The sequence below is a fragment of the Lucilia sericata genome, unplaced genomic scaffold (assembly GCF_015586225.1).
Source record: "Lucilia sericata isolate MDLA Ls3-8-SP2 unplaced genomic scaffold, ASM1558622v1 Contig001042F_arrow, whole genome shotgun sequence".
NCBI lineage: Eukaryota > Metazoa > Arthropoda > Insecta > Diptera > Calliphoridae > Lucilia > Lucilia sericata.
Genome location: NW_023995022.1, coordinates 147603 through 164562, shown reverse-complemented (window position 1 = coordinate 164562; position 16960 = coordinate 147603). Strand labels below are relative to the sequence as shown.

At 32.8% G+C, this 16960-nt stretch overlaps 1 long non-coding RNA gene across 1 annotated transcript in view; it reads right to left on the bottom strand.

Annotated features, from left to right (window-relative positions):
• Nucleotides 1-326: 326 nt before the first annotated feature.
• The window catches only part of LOC119609713, a 71455-nt gene continuing 54821 nt past the window's right edge, over nucleotides 327-16960 (bottom strand). The window contains exon 3 of the long non-coding RNA XR_005231949.1: nucleotides 327-439. This is a non-coding gene — a long non-coding RNA (uncharacterized LOC119609713). The remainder of the gene's footprint in view (nucleotides 440-16960) is intronic.

The window sequence follows — 16960 nt, the reverse complement described above, 5'->3', positions numbered from 1 at the left end:
TTCTTCAAATAAAATAGTGGCTCATCATCATCTTAGACATGATCATCTGCTATGATCTTCATGTGATACCCCGCTCATCGGCTATTATATCAGAGGTGATCATGATGATTTTAAATGCCTTAACACATACACAGCTTGAGTATTTAGTTCTCATTGTTGCGTTTTTAGATTTCTTTCTTTATTTAAGGTGTGAAGATCAATTTCATGCAACATTAGCCGATCATCTGTGTTTGCTTGAGTGAAACATATAGTGCCATTCCACATACATTATATTTTGAAATCATTATTATTATTATTTAAATGGTCCAGAGATGATGACCATGATGCGGGAGTTTTTGTTCTATTTTTATTCGCTACAAGTATTTGCATGGTCGTGCGTTATTTTGAAATGGTATTTGGATAGAACTGATAATTACAATTAAGGCGGCTGGCGGTATAGCTGCAAATGAAAGAGAAACAGTTATATTACTAATAGCTATAGAATTGACTAGACAACTGTAGAGTCTATAGACTCGATTGTAGCCAACCTAGACACTACGTTATATATTAGACTAGGGATAAGATAATAGAGTGATCTATAGTGGAGTCTATAGAATGGGTTACATTTGGGGCTAGTTTTATGTGGGATTATAGTCTGGACTAGAGAGTAGTCCATAATAGACATAATAGACTAGACTATAGTCTGGACTATAGAACAGACTATAGTCTGGACAATCGACTAGACCATAGTCTGGACTATAGACTAGCCTATAGTCTGGACTATAGACTAGCCTATAGTCTGGACTATAGACTAGCCTATAGTCTGGACTATAGACTAGCCTATAGTCTGGACTATAGACTAGCCTATAGTCTGGACTATAGACTAGCCTATAATCTGGACTATAGACTAGCCTATAGTCTGGACTATAGACTAGCCTATAGTCTGGACTATAGACTAGCCTATAGTCTGGACTATAGACTAGCCTATAGTCTGGACTATAGACTAGCCTATAGTCTGGACTATAGACTAGCCTATAGTCTGGACTATAGACTAGCCTATAGTCTGGACTATAGACTAGCCTATAGTCTGGACTATAGACTAGCCTATAGTCTGGACTATAGACTAGCCTATAGTCTGGACTATAGACTAGCCTATAGTCTGGACTATAGACTAGCCTATAGTCTGGACTATAGACTAGCCTATAGTCTGGACTATAGACTAGCCTATATTCTGGACTATAGACTAGCCTATAGTCTGGACTATAGACTAGCCTATAGTCTGGACTATAGACTAGCCTATAGTCTGGACTATAGACTAGCCTATAGTCTGGACTATAGACTAGCCTATAGTCTGGACTATAGACTAGCCTATAGTCTGGACTATAGACTAGCCTATAGTCTGGACTATAGACTAGCCTATAGACTATAGTCCAGACTATAGGCTAGTCTATAGTCCAGACTATAGGCTAGTCTATAGTCCAGACTATAGGCTAGCCTATAGTCCAGACTATAGGCTAGCCTATAGTCCAGACTATAGGCTAGTCTATAGTCCAGACTATAGGCTAGTCTATAGTCCAGACTATAGGCTAGTCTATAGTCCAGACTATAGGCTAGTCTATAGTCCAGACTATAGGCTAGTCTATAGTCCAGACTATAGGCTAGTCTATAGTCCAGACTATAGGCTAGTCTATAGTCCAGACTATAGGCTAGTCTATAGTCCAGACTATAGGCTAGTCTATAGTCCAGACTATAGGCTAGTCTATAGTCCAGACTATAGTCTGGACTATAGACTAATATGCATTGTGGACTAACGATTATACTAAAAATAAAAAAATTTAAATTTTCACTAAGAATTTAATTTTTCTCTAAAATTTCGATTTTTCACTAAAAATTTGATTTTTACTAAAAATTTGATTTTTCACTAAAAATTTGATTTTTCACTAAAAATTTGATTTTTCACTGAAAATTTGATTTTTCACTGAAAATTTGATTTTTTATTAAAAATTCGATTTTTCACTAATAATTCGATTATTCAATAATTCGATTATTCACTAAAAATTCGATTTTTCATTCAAAATTCGATTGTTCACTAAAAATTCAATTTTTCACTAAAAATTCAATTTTTCACTAAATATTCAATTTTTTTCTAAAAATTCGTTTTTTTCTAATAATTTATTTAGTTTGTCGCTCGTTATGTGATCTACTTGCAAATCATACAATGATCATTTGATCTTTTCTTCACTACATTTTAGTTTGAAATCTTGAATTTTATCTATTATTTCATTATTTGAAATTACTCATAAAATTATTAGTTTTATTCATGTTTCTTATGATCTTCATAATCATGATCAAGTTGTTTTTCTATTTCTGTATGTATGTTATCAAAATTGTTGCTTCTTTTCTTGGTAAAACTTTTTTATTAGATATTTGACGAAAACGTGATTTGTTCTGAACAATAAAGACAAAACATATTGAGTAGATGAATAAATATGAATTCTTTGCGTTTTTTTTCTTCTTATTATTATGAACAAATAATAAAATATTGTGGGAAAATTTTAAATGTAACTGAAATAACTTTTGTGTGTTAGTGATCAATAGGAAGAAACATATAGACTTAACTGTACATAAACTCCAGGTTTAACTTTTTCTGCGCAATTGGACAAAATTTCTTATCTGTTTAATCAAACCTTCAATTTTATATAATTATCTTGGACAAACATTGTAAAATTATTTGAAGATTTTTTTTTCTAAATTTCAAGAAGATTTCATCCAAACACGCACGATATATTACATCAAAATTATTAAAGACAATATTTATTCATTCATTATTTATTTTATAAAAATTTTTAACAATTATTTGTTGTATTTTCTATAATAAATGATTGCAACATTTAAACTTACCACAAAATTACACAGTTTCGTCGTATCTGATTGACCCAATAAAATACTTACAAAAGAAGGGAAAAACGAACTACAACAAGACAGATTAGAACTTTGTCAAAAATAATACAACAACAACAAAAACATAAATTTAAAGGGCCAGTTAATAATAACTAATGATTATGTCTTTGCTAACAAGATACTAAAGAAACAAAAACTACAACAAATACTTAACAACCTTATAAATTGAAACTAAAATTAAAGAACCAAAAAAATGGCACGAAATGACATTTCCCTTAACATTACAACAAAATTTAAACAAAAAAAAAAAACAAAAATAAATAATTATCGTCATCATCATTGAAGCAAGAAAAGCTTACTTAAACAACAACCTCTATGGCCAGTTGTGTATGTTAGAGAATGGTTGGTGAATGAAACTGAAAATTATTCCCAAGATCATAAAATATGTATGGAAAATGGAAGAAAAATCATACAACTAAACAGCATCAACAAAATACATAAATCATTTAGATTCATAACAATATATTTATTATTTATCAAAGAAAATTTAAGAAAAAAAAAAAACTGGTGTAAAATAAGCAAAATCAGTAAGTCATTAGCAATGAGCGAAAACTACTGACGCCTCCTTCTAGTTTGGTAAAACAAAATGAAATCGGAAAATTTAAACCCTTTTGAGGATTTTTACAATAAAAAATATAAAAAAATTACCAAAATTGTTGTTGTGAATCACAGATCTGGAAAAGAGTTTGACATTCAAGTACTGATTAGAACTAAACTGGAACTAGCACTGAAATCGAACTGAACTAGAACTGAACTAGAACTGAACTAGAACTGAACTAGAACTAAACTAGAACTGAACTAGAACTGAACTAGAACTGAACTAGAACTAACTAGAACTGAACTAGAACTGAACTAGAACTGAACTAGAACTGAACTAGAACTGAACTAGAACTGAACTAGAACTGAACTAGAACTGAACTAGAACTGAACTAGAACTGAACTAGAACTGAACTAGAACTGAACTAGAACTGAACTAGAACTGAACTAGAACTGAACTAGAACTGAACTAGAACTGAACTAGAACTGAACTAGAACTGAACTAGAACTGAACTAGAACTGAACTAGAACTGAACTAGAACTGAACTAGAACTGAACTAGAACTGAACTAGAACTGAACTAGAACTGAACTAGAACTGAACTAGAACTGAACTAGAACTGAACTAGAACTGAACTAGAACTGAACTAGAACTGAACAAGAACTGAACTAGAACTGAACTAGAACTGAACTAGAACTGAACTAGAACTGAACTAGAACTGAACTAGAACTGAACTAGAACTGAACTAGAACTGAACTAGAACTGAACTACAACTGAACTAGAACTGAACTAGAACTGAACTAGAACGAAACTAGAATTGAACTAGAACTGAACTAGAACTGAACTAAAACTGAACTAGAACTGAACTAGAACTCAACTAGAACTGAACTAGAACTGAACTAGAACTGAACTAGAACTGAACTAGAACTGAACTAGAACTGAACTAGAACTGAACTAGAACTGAACTAGAACTGAACTAGAACTGAACTAGAACTGAACTAGAACTGAACTAGAACTGAACTAGAACTGAACTAGAACTGAACTAGAACTGAACTAGAACTGAACTAGAACTGAACTAGAACTGAACTAGAACTGAACTAGAACTGAACTAGAACTGAACTAGAACTGAACTAGAACTGAACTAGAACTGAACTAGAACTGAACTAGAACTGAACTAGAACTGAACTAGAACTGAACTAGAACTGAACTAGAACTGAACTAGAACTGAACTAAAACTGAACTAGAACTGAACTAGAACTGAAGTAGAACTGAACTAGAACTGAACTAGAACTGAACTAGAACTGAACTAGAACTGAACTAGAACTGAACTAGAACTGAACCAGAACTGAACTAGAACTGAACTAGAACTAAAGTAGAACTGAACTAGAACTGAACTAGAACTGAACTAGAACTGAACTAGAACTGAACTAGAACTGAACTAGAACTGAACTAGAACTGAACTAGAACTGAACTAGAACTGAACTAGAACTGAACTAGAACTGAACTAGAACTGAACTAGAACTGAACTAGAACTGAACTAGAACTGAACTAGAACTGAACTAGAACTGAACTAGAACTGAACTAGAACTGAACTAGAACTGAACTAGAACTGAACTAGAACTGAACAAGAGCCGACCTAAAACTGAACTAGAACTGAATTACAATCGATCGTACTAGAACAGTCAATCCTTTAAACCTCTCTCCCTTCTTTAAAATCCATTCATTCTAAGTGTTATTTAACAGTCTTTTGATTTATTTCTTTTCTTTATTCGCTTTTTATAACAAGGTCTATCTTACTGCCACAAAAGCTGCCTTTTTTTAATGTCTGGCACACGATCGTTGCAAGAAATATCGACAAAGTCATAAATTAAATATTTGCACAAACTAAAAATGAAACAAATCCAATCGTCTAAAATCAAAACATGGAAAAATTTACACCATTCAGAAAAAAAGAAACGAATATGTATAAACAGCAGAGTAACAACAGCAATAAATGGACAATTGTTGTTGCAACTAGTAATACAACAACACTATTTTTTATTGTTTATTTTATGGCAGTTTTAATAGTAAAGTACAAACACAGACGACCGAAGGGCATATTATGACTTAAAACATCAAATCGCAAAGAAAAAATCATTGGAATAAGAAGTTTTCTATTAGACTTAGGTATTGCCGACATTTTAGTTGCTGTAGTCATATACAATTTTGATTGTTTTAGTTAACTTAAACTAGAGGTTGTCTTAAAATGCCGGTACTGTGCGGTTGTCAGTCTTAAGTGATCAATCGTCACAATCACTTAAATAAATATAAAAAAAATTACAAGGTTAAAAGTTTTGCTTTGTTTTATTCCTTTATAGGAGTCATTTTCTTACAAAACATTCTACCAGATTTTAGCTGCAATTGAAATGCTTGTAGTTCTTTTAAAGGTGTTGGAACTGTGTTTTGTCCTACAGCTTCAGCTATAGTTGTTGTTGTAACAGTTATGTCATTTGTGGCTTGTTGTGTTTTAGGAGTGTAAATGATCGAAGTGGAATAATAACGATTTAAAAATCAGTTTTTCGTTATTAACTCTTTGTTAACGCTAGAATTTATGTTAATGTAATATTTTATATCTTTAATGTTTCACATTTCTCTGAAATAAACTGTTGATATAGAAATCTTGGCCGATCTGTGATCTGTAACATATCGGAGCAAAAGTTCTAGACCAGCTTGATCAATCAATTTTGTAAATTAGTATTCGATGGATAATGAACACTCATATTTCTAGTTATAAAGCGTCAACAGAAGCATAACCTTTAACCACTTTTGTTCAATTTTGTACAAAAAAATTAAATTCTCATTTATTGTGATTAATATAAAAAGGAGATTAATTAGTGATCAGTCATATGTTGGAGTTAAAAGATTTTTAGTTGTAGTTTTTTTATTTCGTTTCTAATTCAGTTCTAGTACAGTTCTAATTCAGCTCTAGTTCAGTTCTAGTTCAGTTCTAGTTCCGTTCTAGTTCAGTTCTGGTTCAGTTCTAGTTCTGTTCTAGTTCAGTTCTAGTTCAGTTCTAGTTCAGTTCTAGTTCAGTTCTAGTTCAGTTCTAGTTCAGTTCTAGTTCAGTTCTAGTTCAGTTCTAGTTCAGTTCTAGTTCAGTTCTAGTTCAGTTCTAGTTCAGTTCTAGTTCAGTTCTAGTTCAGTTCTAGTTCAGTTCTAGTTCAGTTCTAGTTCAGTTCTAGTTCAGTTCTAGTTCAGTTCTAGTTCAGTTCTAGTTCAGTTCTAGTTCAGTTCAAGTTCAGTTCTAGTTCAGTTCTAGTTCAGTTCTAGTTCAGTTCTAGTTCAGTTCTAGTTCAGTTCTAGTTCATTTCTAGTTCAGTTCTAGTTCAGTTCTAGTTCAGTTCTAGTTCATTTTAGTTCAGTTCTAGTTCATTTTAGTTCAGTTCTAGTTCAGTTCTAGTTCAGTTCTTGTTCAGTTCTAGTTCAGTTTTAGTTCAGTTCTAGTTCAGTTCTAGTTCAGTTCTAGTTCAGTTCTAGTTCATTTCTAGTTCAGTTCTAGTTCAGTTCTAGTTCAGTTCTAGTTCAGTTCTAGTTCAGTTCTAGTTCAGTTCTAGTTCAGTTCTAGTTCAGTTCTAGTTCAGTTCTAGTTCAGTTCTAGTTCAGTTCTAGTTCAGTTCTAGTTCAGTTCTAGTTCAGTTCTAGTTCAGTTCTAGTTCAGTTCTAGTTCAGTTCTAGTTCAGTTCTAGTTCAGTTCTAGTTCAGTTCTAGTTCAGTTCTAGTTCAGTTCTAGTTCTAGTTCAGTGCTAGTTCAGTTCTAGTTCAGTTCTAGTTCAGTTCTAGTTCAGTTCTAGTTCAGTTCTAGTTCAGTTCTAGTTCAGTTCTAGTTCAGTTCTAGTTCAGTTCTAGTTCAGTTCTAGTTCAGTTCTAGTTCAGTTCTAGTTCAGTTCTAGTTCAGTTCTAGTTCAGTTCTAGTTCAGTTCTAGTTCAGTTCTAGTTCAGTTCTAGTTCAGTTCTAGTTCAGTTCTAGTTCAGTTCTAGTTCAGTTCTAGTTCAGTTCTAGTTCAGTTCTAGTTCAGTTCTAGTTCAGTTCTAGTTCAGTTCTAGTTCAGTTCTAGTTCAGTTCTAGTTCAGTTCTAGTTCAGTTCTAGTTCAGTTCTAGTTCAGTTCTAGTTCAGTTCTAGTTCAGTTCTAGTTCAGTTCTAGTTCAGTTCTAGTTCAGTTCTAGTTCAGTTCTAGTTCAGTTCTAGTTCAGTTCTTGTTCAGTTCTAGTTCAGTTTAGTTCAGTTCTAGTTTCAGTTCTAGTTCAGTTCTAGTTCATTCTAGTTCAGTTCTAGTTCAGTTCTAGTTCAGTTCTAGTTCAGTTCTAGTTCAGTTCTAGTTCAGTTCTAGTTCAGTTCTAGTTCAGTTCTAGTTCAGTTCTAGTTCAGTTCTAGTTCAGTTCTAGTTCAGTTCTAGTTCAGTTCTAGTTCAGTTCTAGTTCAGTTCTAGTTCAGTTCTAGTTCAGTTCTAGTTCAGTTTAGTTCAGGTCTAGTTCAGTTCTAGTTCAGTTCTAGTTCAGTTTAGTTCTAGTTCAGTGCTAGTTCAGTTCTAGTTCAGTTCTAGTTCAGTTCTAGTTCAGTTCTAGTTCAGTTCTAGTTCAGTTCTAGTTCAGTTCTAGTTCAGTTCTAGTTCAGTTCTAGTTCAGTTCTAGTTCAGTTCTAGTTCAGTTCTAGTTCAGTTCTAGTTCAGTTCTAGTTCAGTTCTAGTTCAGTTCTAGTTCAGTTCTAGTTCTAGTTCAGTGCTAGTTCAGTTCTAGTTCAGTTCTAGTTCAGTTCTAGTTCAGTTCTAGTTCAGTTCTAGTTCAGTTCTAGTTCAGTTCTAGTTCAGTTCTAGTTCAGTTCTAGTTCAGTTCTAGTTCAGTTCTAGTTCAGTTCTAGTTCAGTTCTAGTTCAGTTCTAGTTCAGTTCTAGTTCAGTTCTAGTTCAGTTCTAGTTCAGTTCTAGTTCAGTTCTAGTTCAGTTCTAGTTCAGTTCTAGTTCAGTTCTAGTTCAGTTCTAGTTCAGTTCTAGTTCAGTTCTAGTTCAGTTCTAGTTCAGTTCTAGTTCAGTTCTAGTTCAGTTCTAGTTCAGTTCTAGTTCAGTTCTAGTTCAGTTCTAGTTCAGTTCTAGTTCAGTTCTAGTTCAGTTCTAGTTCAGTTCTAGTTCAGTTCTAGTTCAGTTCTAGTTCAGTTCTAGTTCAGTTCTAGTTCAGTTCTAGTTCAGTTCTAGTTCAGTTCTAGTTCAGTTCTAGTTCAGTTCTAGTTCAGTTCTAGTTCAGTTCTAGTTCAGTTCTAGTTCAGTTCTAGTTCAGTTCTAGTTCAGTTCTGGTTCAGTTCTAGTTCAGTTCTAGTTCAGTTCTAGTTCAGTTCTAGTTCAGTTCTAGTTCAGTTCTAGTTCAGTTCTAGTTCATTTTAGTTCAATTCTAGTTCAGTTCTAGTTCAGTTCTAGTTCAGTTGTAGTTCAGTTCTAGTTCAGTTCTAGTTCAGTTCTAGTTCAGTTCTAGTTCAGTTCTAGTTTAGTTCTAGTTCAGTTCTAGTTCAGTTCTAGTTCAGTTCTAGTTCAGTTCTAGTTCAGTTCTAGTTCAGTTCTAGTTCAGTTCTAGTTCAGTTCTAGTTCAGTTCTAGTTCAGTTCTAGTTCAGTTCTAGTTCAGTTCTAGTTCAGTTCTAGTTCAGTTCTAGTCAGTTCTAGTTCAGTTCTAGTTCAGTTCTAGTTCAGTTCTAGTTCAGTTCTAGTTCAGTTCTAGTTCAGTTCTAGTTCAGTTCTAGTTCAGTTCTAGTTCAGTTCTAGTTCAGTTCTAGTCGTTCTAGTTCAGTTCTAGTTCAGTTCTAGTTCAGTTCTAGTTTCAGTTCTAGTTCCGTTCTAGTTCAGTTCTAGTTCAGTTCTAGTTCAGTTCTAGTTCAGATTCTAGTTCAGTTCTAGTTCAGTTCTAGTCAGTTCTAGTTCAGTTCTAGTTCAGTTTCTAGTTCAGTTCTAGTTCAGTTCTAGTTCAGTAGTTCTAGTTCAGTTCTAGTTCAGTTCTAGTTCAGTCTAGTTCAGTTCTAGTTCAGTTCTAGTTCAGTTCTAGTTCAGTTCTAGTTCAGTTCTAGTTCAGTTCTAGTTCAGTTCTAGTTCAATTACTAGTTCAGTTCTCAGTTCAGTCTAGTTAGTTATATTAAATTATAGGTTCAGTTCAGTCTAGTTCAGTTCTAGTTCAGTTCTAGTTCAGTTCTAGTTCAGTTCTAGTTCAGTTTAGTTCAGTTCTAGTTCAGTTCTAGTTCAGTTCTAGTTCTAGTTCAGTTCTAGTTCAGTTCTAGTTTAGTTCTAGTTCAGTTTTAGTTCAGTTCTAGTTCAGTTCTAGTTTCAGTTTCTAGTTCATTCTAGTTTAGTTCAGTTCTAGTTCTAGTTTAGTTCTAGTTTAGTTCTAGTTTAGTTCTAGTTCAGTTCTTTTTCAGATTTTATTAATGTCTTATAGATAAATTATCAGACATTTTACTTTTTAATCCAACTAGAGTCAGCCTTCTGCCTGTTCTAAGCAGGTAAATAATATCAATTAAATTTTAATCTCTTAAATAAATCTTTTGTGAGAAGCTTAACAACCTTTTTTAAACTGTAATAAAAAAAACTGTTTAAACATTTTAAATGCAAAATTACAATATTCAATCATTTTCTAAATACATAAGTTTCCTTTGGAAATCTTCTGGCAAAAACTTAAATTTCCAAAGATTGATCAACAGCCAACAACGTCAAATTAATTAAATTAAAGTTTGATTAAAAGCTAAAAGGTAATTAACAAAAATTGTGACAACTAAACCTAACAGCAAATAACTATAGTTAAAACTAAATCAAATAGATTTTCTCGGTAAAGAAGTTTTATATATGGAAAAATTGAGTTGTTCGTTTTTTTTTTTTCTTCGCGTCTGACTCCTTAAATTAATTCAATTAATCAATAATTTAAATTACACTAACTGCATGAATAAGAAAACGAAGCATACTACAACTCATTACAAAACCATGTAGCAGTGGCAGTTGTTGGCTTCCCTTACATGTTTTTTGCAAATTTCAAACATGCTTCATCATGTTGTTGCAAGTCTTTTACAAAAAATGCTCACGCTCCCGAACACACACACATACATACATACACACACTCCTTCTCTTAGGAATTGCTTTATTTATAACTGTCTGTCTTTATGTATACCGTTATATTTCCACAATATATTTTAACGGTCCTTAACCCTTTCTGCCGCGAGTTTTAGAAAAAAGAATTAAAAAAGAAACACATTAATAAAGTTCTTATATACCGCGAAAAAAAAGCAACAACAAACAATTGAGTTAAATATATATTAAACCACCAATACATAGAAGTTTTGAACCCCATACTTCCCTAGGAAAATTTGCTCAAATACCCCAACCTTACTCGCAAAGAAAACACTCAAACCTGTTTAAAAATTTACCGGTTGGTTTGTTGAAAACCACTCATTTCCCAGCAGGTTGTAACACATCAGCTCTCTTGAGTAAGAAAAAAAATACTGCTCCAACTTTACTCAATAAGGGGAGCTGGTTTTCTCCGGCAAAACAGTAACCATGGTAGACTGAATGTCGTCAGTCTTGGTTATGTATAATATTTTCATATATTTCTTTTTAGCCAACATTTACTGTTCTTGTCCCGTTGTTAGTCCGACCGGGGTTTGGGTGTTGGTAGTGTATGCTGATTATTTCATTTATTTTCTTTAAATGTTTTTCGTAATTTTTTTCTATCCATACTTGTTTTGAAAAGCAGCAAAAAGATTTTTTTATTTTTAATTTCTGCTTTTAGAGGAAAATATTTTACACCAACTTTTTTTAACTTGTCTTACAAAGAGTACCCAAACATCAGACATTTTTTAAACCAAAAACAAGCATTTGCCGCCGGTAGTTTTTGCTGTATACATATTTTTCCCCAATACTCTAGTATTCTCTAGTAACTTCCTATTCTTTCTTCTTGGTGAAATTTTAATTATATAAATTAAAAGTCTCGTTATGAGCGCAGGAGGAATCATAGATTTCAAACTGATTGCTGATTCTAGGTTTGGAGGAGTAGTGAGAAGTTTTTCCTGTCTGAGTCTGCATAATTAATTGAAAATCATTCTTAAAGGATATAAAATAGACAGCATTTTTTGATAAATTTAATTTTTAAAGGTTTTTAAACAAAAAGTTAAAGGTTCAGTCTTAAATCAGTTCTGTTATAGTTTTAAATCAATTTTAACTCAATTATAAATCAGTTCTAGTTCAAATCTCGTTCTCGTTCTCGTAATTTTGTTGTAGTTCAGCTTTAGTTCAGTTCAGTTCTAGTTTAGTTCTAGTTCAGTTCTAGTTCAGTTCTAGTTCAGTTCTAGTTAAGTTCTAGTTCAGTTCTAGTCAGTTCTAGTTCAGTTCTAGTTCAGTTCTAGTTCAGTTCTAGTTCTAGTTCAGTTCTAGTTCAGTTCTAGTTCAGTTCTAATCGTTCTAGTTCTAGTTCAGTTCTAGTTCAGTTCTAGTTCAGTTCTAATTCAGTTCTAATAGTTCTAGTTCTAGTTCTAGTTCAGTTAGTTTCAGTTCTAGTTCAGTTCTAGTTCAGTTCTAGTTCAGTTCTAGTTCAGTTCTAGTTCAGTTCTAGTTCAGTTCTAGTTAAGTTCTAGTTCAGTTCTAGTTCAATTCTAGTTCAGTTCTAGTTCATTTCTAGTTCAGTTCAGTTCTAGTTCAGTTCTAGTTCAGTTCTAGTTCAGTTCTAATCAGTTCTAGTTCAGTTCCAGTTCAGTTCTAGTTCAGTTCTAGTTCAGTTCTAGTTCAGTTCTAGTTCAGTCTAGTTCAGTTCTAGTTCAGTTCTAGTCAGTTCTAGTTCAGTTCTAGTCAGTTCTATTTCAGTTCTAGTTCAGTTCTAGTTCAGTTCTAGTTCAGTTCTAGTTCAGTTCTAGTTCAGTTCTAGTTCAGTTCTAGTTCAGTTCTAGTTCAGTTCTAGTTCAGTTCTAGTTCAGTTCTAGTTCAGTTCTAGTTCGTTCTAGTTCAGTTCTAGTTCAGTTCTAGTTCAGTTCTAGTTCAGTTCTAGTTCAGTTCTAGTTCAGTTCTAGTTCAGTTCTAGTTCAGTTCTAGTTCAGTTCTAGTTCAGTTCTAGTTCAGTTCTAGTTCAGTTCTAGTTCAGTTCTAGTTCAGTTCTAGTTCAGTTCTAGTTCAGTTCTAGTTCAGTTCTAGTTCAGTTCTAGTCAGTTCTAGTTTAAGTTCTAGTTCAGTTCTAGTTCAGTTCTAGTTCAGTTCTAGTTCAGTTCAAGTTCAGTTTCTAGTTCAGTTCTAGTTCAGTTAGTTAGTTCAGTTCTAGTTCAGTTCTAGTTCAGTTCTAGTTCAGTTCTAGTTCAGTTCTAGTTCAGTTCTAGTTCAGTTCAAGTTCAGTTCTAGTTCAGTTTTAGTTCAGTTCTAGTTCATTTCTAGTTACGTTCTAGTATTTTCTACTAATTTTGACTTTGTTTATTGAAAATTGTTCAGGACCGATTTTCTGATTCTAGAACAATAGAAAGTGGGTTTTTGCTATAGAGTATAGCCTCTTTCGAGTCATAATAGTCAGAGTTAACCGAAATGTTGCTTATCTTGTGTCATGTTTCACTAAGGTTCACATATTTGCTCCTGTTTTAAAAGAAATGTCGTATTTTTGTTGTTGTTAGTGCACTAACTGCAATAACAATTACGACTACATACGATGACGACAACAACGACAATACTGGTGTTGAGTTAACGACGATGACAATGTCCAAAAGAGTTTTCTTGTAAGTATCTCAGTGAGTACTGTTGTTGCTGGTGATTTCTATATTGTTGCAGTATGTATCTGTGTGTACTTGCATGGTTGTTGCTGCTGCATTAAATGTTGTAGATTGTTGATACTGCACACGAGTTGAAAATTTATTACATTTTTTGTTGTTTCTACTTTGGAGCTGTCAGTTATCTTTTCTTTAGGTTGGAGTACTCAAACGAAGCTTTTTTTATGTTGTTGCTGTTATTATTATTGTTGGTGTTATGTATCTAAGTATGTGTTTTTTTATTGTACTCACACTCATATGTATGTATATGTGTATTTATATGTGTGTTGTTTGTGTATATTTTTATGGCAACTTTTAGGTATATGATTTTTTACACGATTTTCTTTTTGTATATATTTTTCGTGTTGTGTTGTTTATTTTTTAATGTTGTGTGTTGCTGCTATTGTACAGATATCATACCAATTGGGAGCTCCTCCATATTTAGACTCCGCCTTTTATTAATGCTTGTTTTTTTGGTAAATGATGTTTTTTGTGTTTCTATATGTGTAAGTACATTTTGAGTTAAATTTTGTGAAAAAAACAACTAAAAAATGTTTATCATAAATGTGTTATTTGTTAGATGTACATACATTAACACGTGAATACATACAAAAAGTATTTACCTACATACGTAAGTGTTGCATTGTTGCACGATAGCGTTGATACAACTGAAAAACTTTACTGTTATAAATTTGTTTAATTTTGAACACTTTCTGTCTATTTGATCGGTTCTAGTTGAGTTATAGTTCAGTTCTATGTTACAGGCAAGACTATAGTCTAGACAAGACCATAGGCAAGACTGTAGAATAGACTACATCATAGACTAGACTATAGACTAGACTGTGGACTAGACTATAGACTAGACTTTAGATTAGACTATAGACTAGACTATAGATTAGCCTATAGCCTTGACTAGACTATAGAGTAGACTATAGACTAGACTATAAATTAGACTATAAATTAAACTATAGATTAGACTATAGACTAGACTATAGACTAGACTATAGACTAGACTATAGACTAGACTATAGACTAGACTATAGACTAGACTATAGACTAGACTATAGACTAGACTATAGACTAGACTATAGACTAGACTATAGACTACACTATAGACTAAACTATAGACTAGACTATAGACTAGACTATAGACTAGACTATAGACTAGACTATAGACTAGACTATAGACTAGACTATAGACTAGACTATAGACTAGACTATAGACTAGACTATAGACTAGACTATAGACTAGACTATAGACTAGACTATAGACTAGACTATAGACTAGACTATAGACTAGACTATAGACTAGACTATAGACTAGACTATAGACTAGACTATAGACTAGACTATAGACTAGACTATAGACTAGACTATAGACTAGACTATAGACTAGACTATAGACTAGACTATAGACTAGACTATAGACTAGACTATAGCTAGACTATAGACTAGACTATAGACTAGACTATAGACTAGACTATAGACTAGACTATAGACTAGACTATAGACTAGACTATAGACTAGACTATAGACTAGACTATAGACTAGACTATAGACTAGACTATAGACTAGACTATAGACTAGACTATAGACTAGACTATAGACTAGACTATAGACTAGACTATAGACTAGACTATAGACTAGACTATAGACTAGACTATAGACTAGACTATAGACTAGACTATAGACTAGACTATAGACTAGACTATAGACTAGAATACTAGACTATAGACTAATATAGACTAGACTATAGACTAGACTATAGACTAGACTATAGACTAGACTATAGACTAGACTATAGACTAGACTATAGACTAGACTATAGACTAGACTATAGACTAGACTATAGACTAGACTATAGACTAGACTATAGACTAGACTATAGACTAGACTATAGACTAGACTATAGACTAGACTATAGACTAGACTATAGACTAGACTATAGACTGGACTATAGACTAGACTATAGACTAGACTATAGACTAGACTATAGACTAGACTATAGACTAGACTATAGACTAGACTATAGACTAGACTATAGACTAGACTATAGACTAGACTATAGACTAGACTATAGACTAGACTATAGACTAGACTATAGACGAGACTATAGACTAGACTATAGACTAGACTATAGACTAGACTATAGACTAGTCTATAGACTAGACTATAGACTAGACTATAGTCTGTAGACTAGACTATAGACTAGACTATAGACTAGACTATAGACCAGTCTATAGACTAGACTATAGACTAGTCTATAGACTAGACTATAGACTAGACTATAGACTAGACTAGTTCAGTTCTAGTTCAGTTCTAGTTCAGTTCTAGTTCAGTTCTAGTTCAGTTCTAGTTCAGTTCTAGTTCAGTTCTAGTTCAGTTCTAGTTCAGTTCTAATTCAGTTCTAATTCAGTTCTAGTTCTGTTCTAGTTCAGTTCTAGTTCAGTTCTACTTCAGTGAATTTAGTTTTGATTCAGCTCCTAGAGGATCAAACTCAATATTTCAAATTCTTTAAAAACCATTTCTTAATAATTCTTCATCAAAGTTCACGCTCTAATCTGAAGAATTTAACCCAATTTGTTGGTGAATATAAGCCAGTGTTTAAGTCAATTACTAATGTTAACTTAATTTGTGCAAATTTCAAATATTTATTTACAACCTCCCATAAATCTTGTAAGTTCAACAAAAATCCTCAACCAACATTTGTTATAACTTAAGCAGCAACATAATAATAGTAGTATGAAGACACTGCAATTCTACTAGTACTTAGCAGATATGCACTATATTGTTGCATTGATGCTGGTGTAGTGTTGCATGGCTAATTTTTGATTGTTTTGTTTGGCAATTTACATATTGAATTACTTCCTCACACGAACTGAACTCATAAACTGAACATGATCGGAAAATTATATGAGAGCCAGTGGAAAAGAAATAACAACAACAAAATAAATAGAGTAGAATATTTTTACTATAGAATTGTTGAAAGTAAAGAAGAACAAATAAAAACACACGACACAAGTACGTGGTTTATGGTTACTTGCAACATACTTAAATAAGAAGAAACTATAAAGATCAACAACAAAAAGAACATCTTAAATGAAAAGTATAAGAAAAGATCAACATCATCAAGTGGCGCTACACGATGTTGCATGAACAATATCAAGAATACCAAACGAAAAAAATTAACTGAACAATGTTTTGGCCTACAACATGAGTAAGTGGCATCAAGAAGAATTGTTGCTGGACTTCTTCCAAAACTAACGATTATCATCCATTATGAGCTTTTTTCCTTTTATTACCATGACGTTGGGCTTAACAGCTACGGGAACAAGAATAAAACGTCCTCGTATATGGAAAACATAATACACACACACAAAATATGAAGTGCAACAAATAAATTGTTATAAGAATGTGATGCTGCGGATGACGATAGTCGGTGATGTGTATGAATCGGTGATCGGCAGCTCAAGTCAGCTGCGGCTGGGAGCAATCATCATTTAAGTTTTGAATTAACCTCAAGTGTAATTTTATTTTTACATTTTAATTTTATATTCTCTCGATACCGACCCATGATATAAAGGATAACAAATTATAATTGTATGTGTTTGTACATTTACTGATTCTCTTTCTTCGATATGGTTGAATGTAGGGTGCGATCAAATGTTAGCCATAAAAATGTTTATTTTACTACGTGACCAATAATTC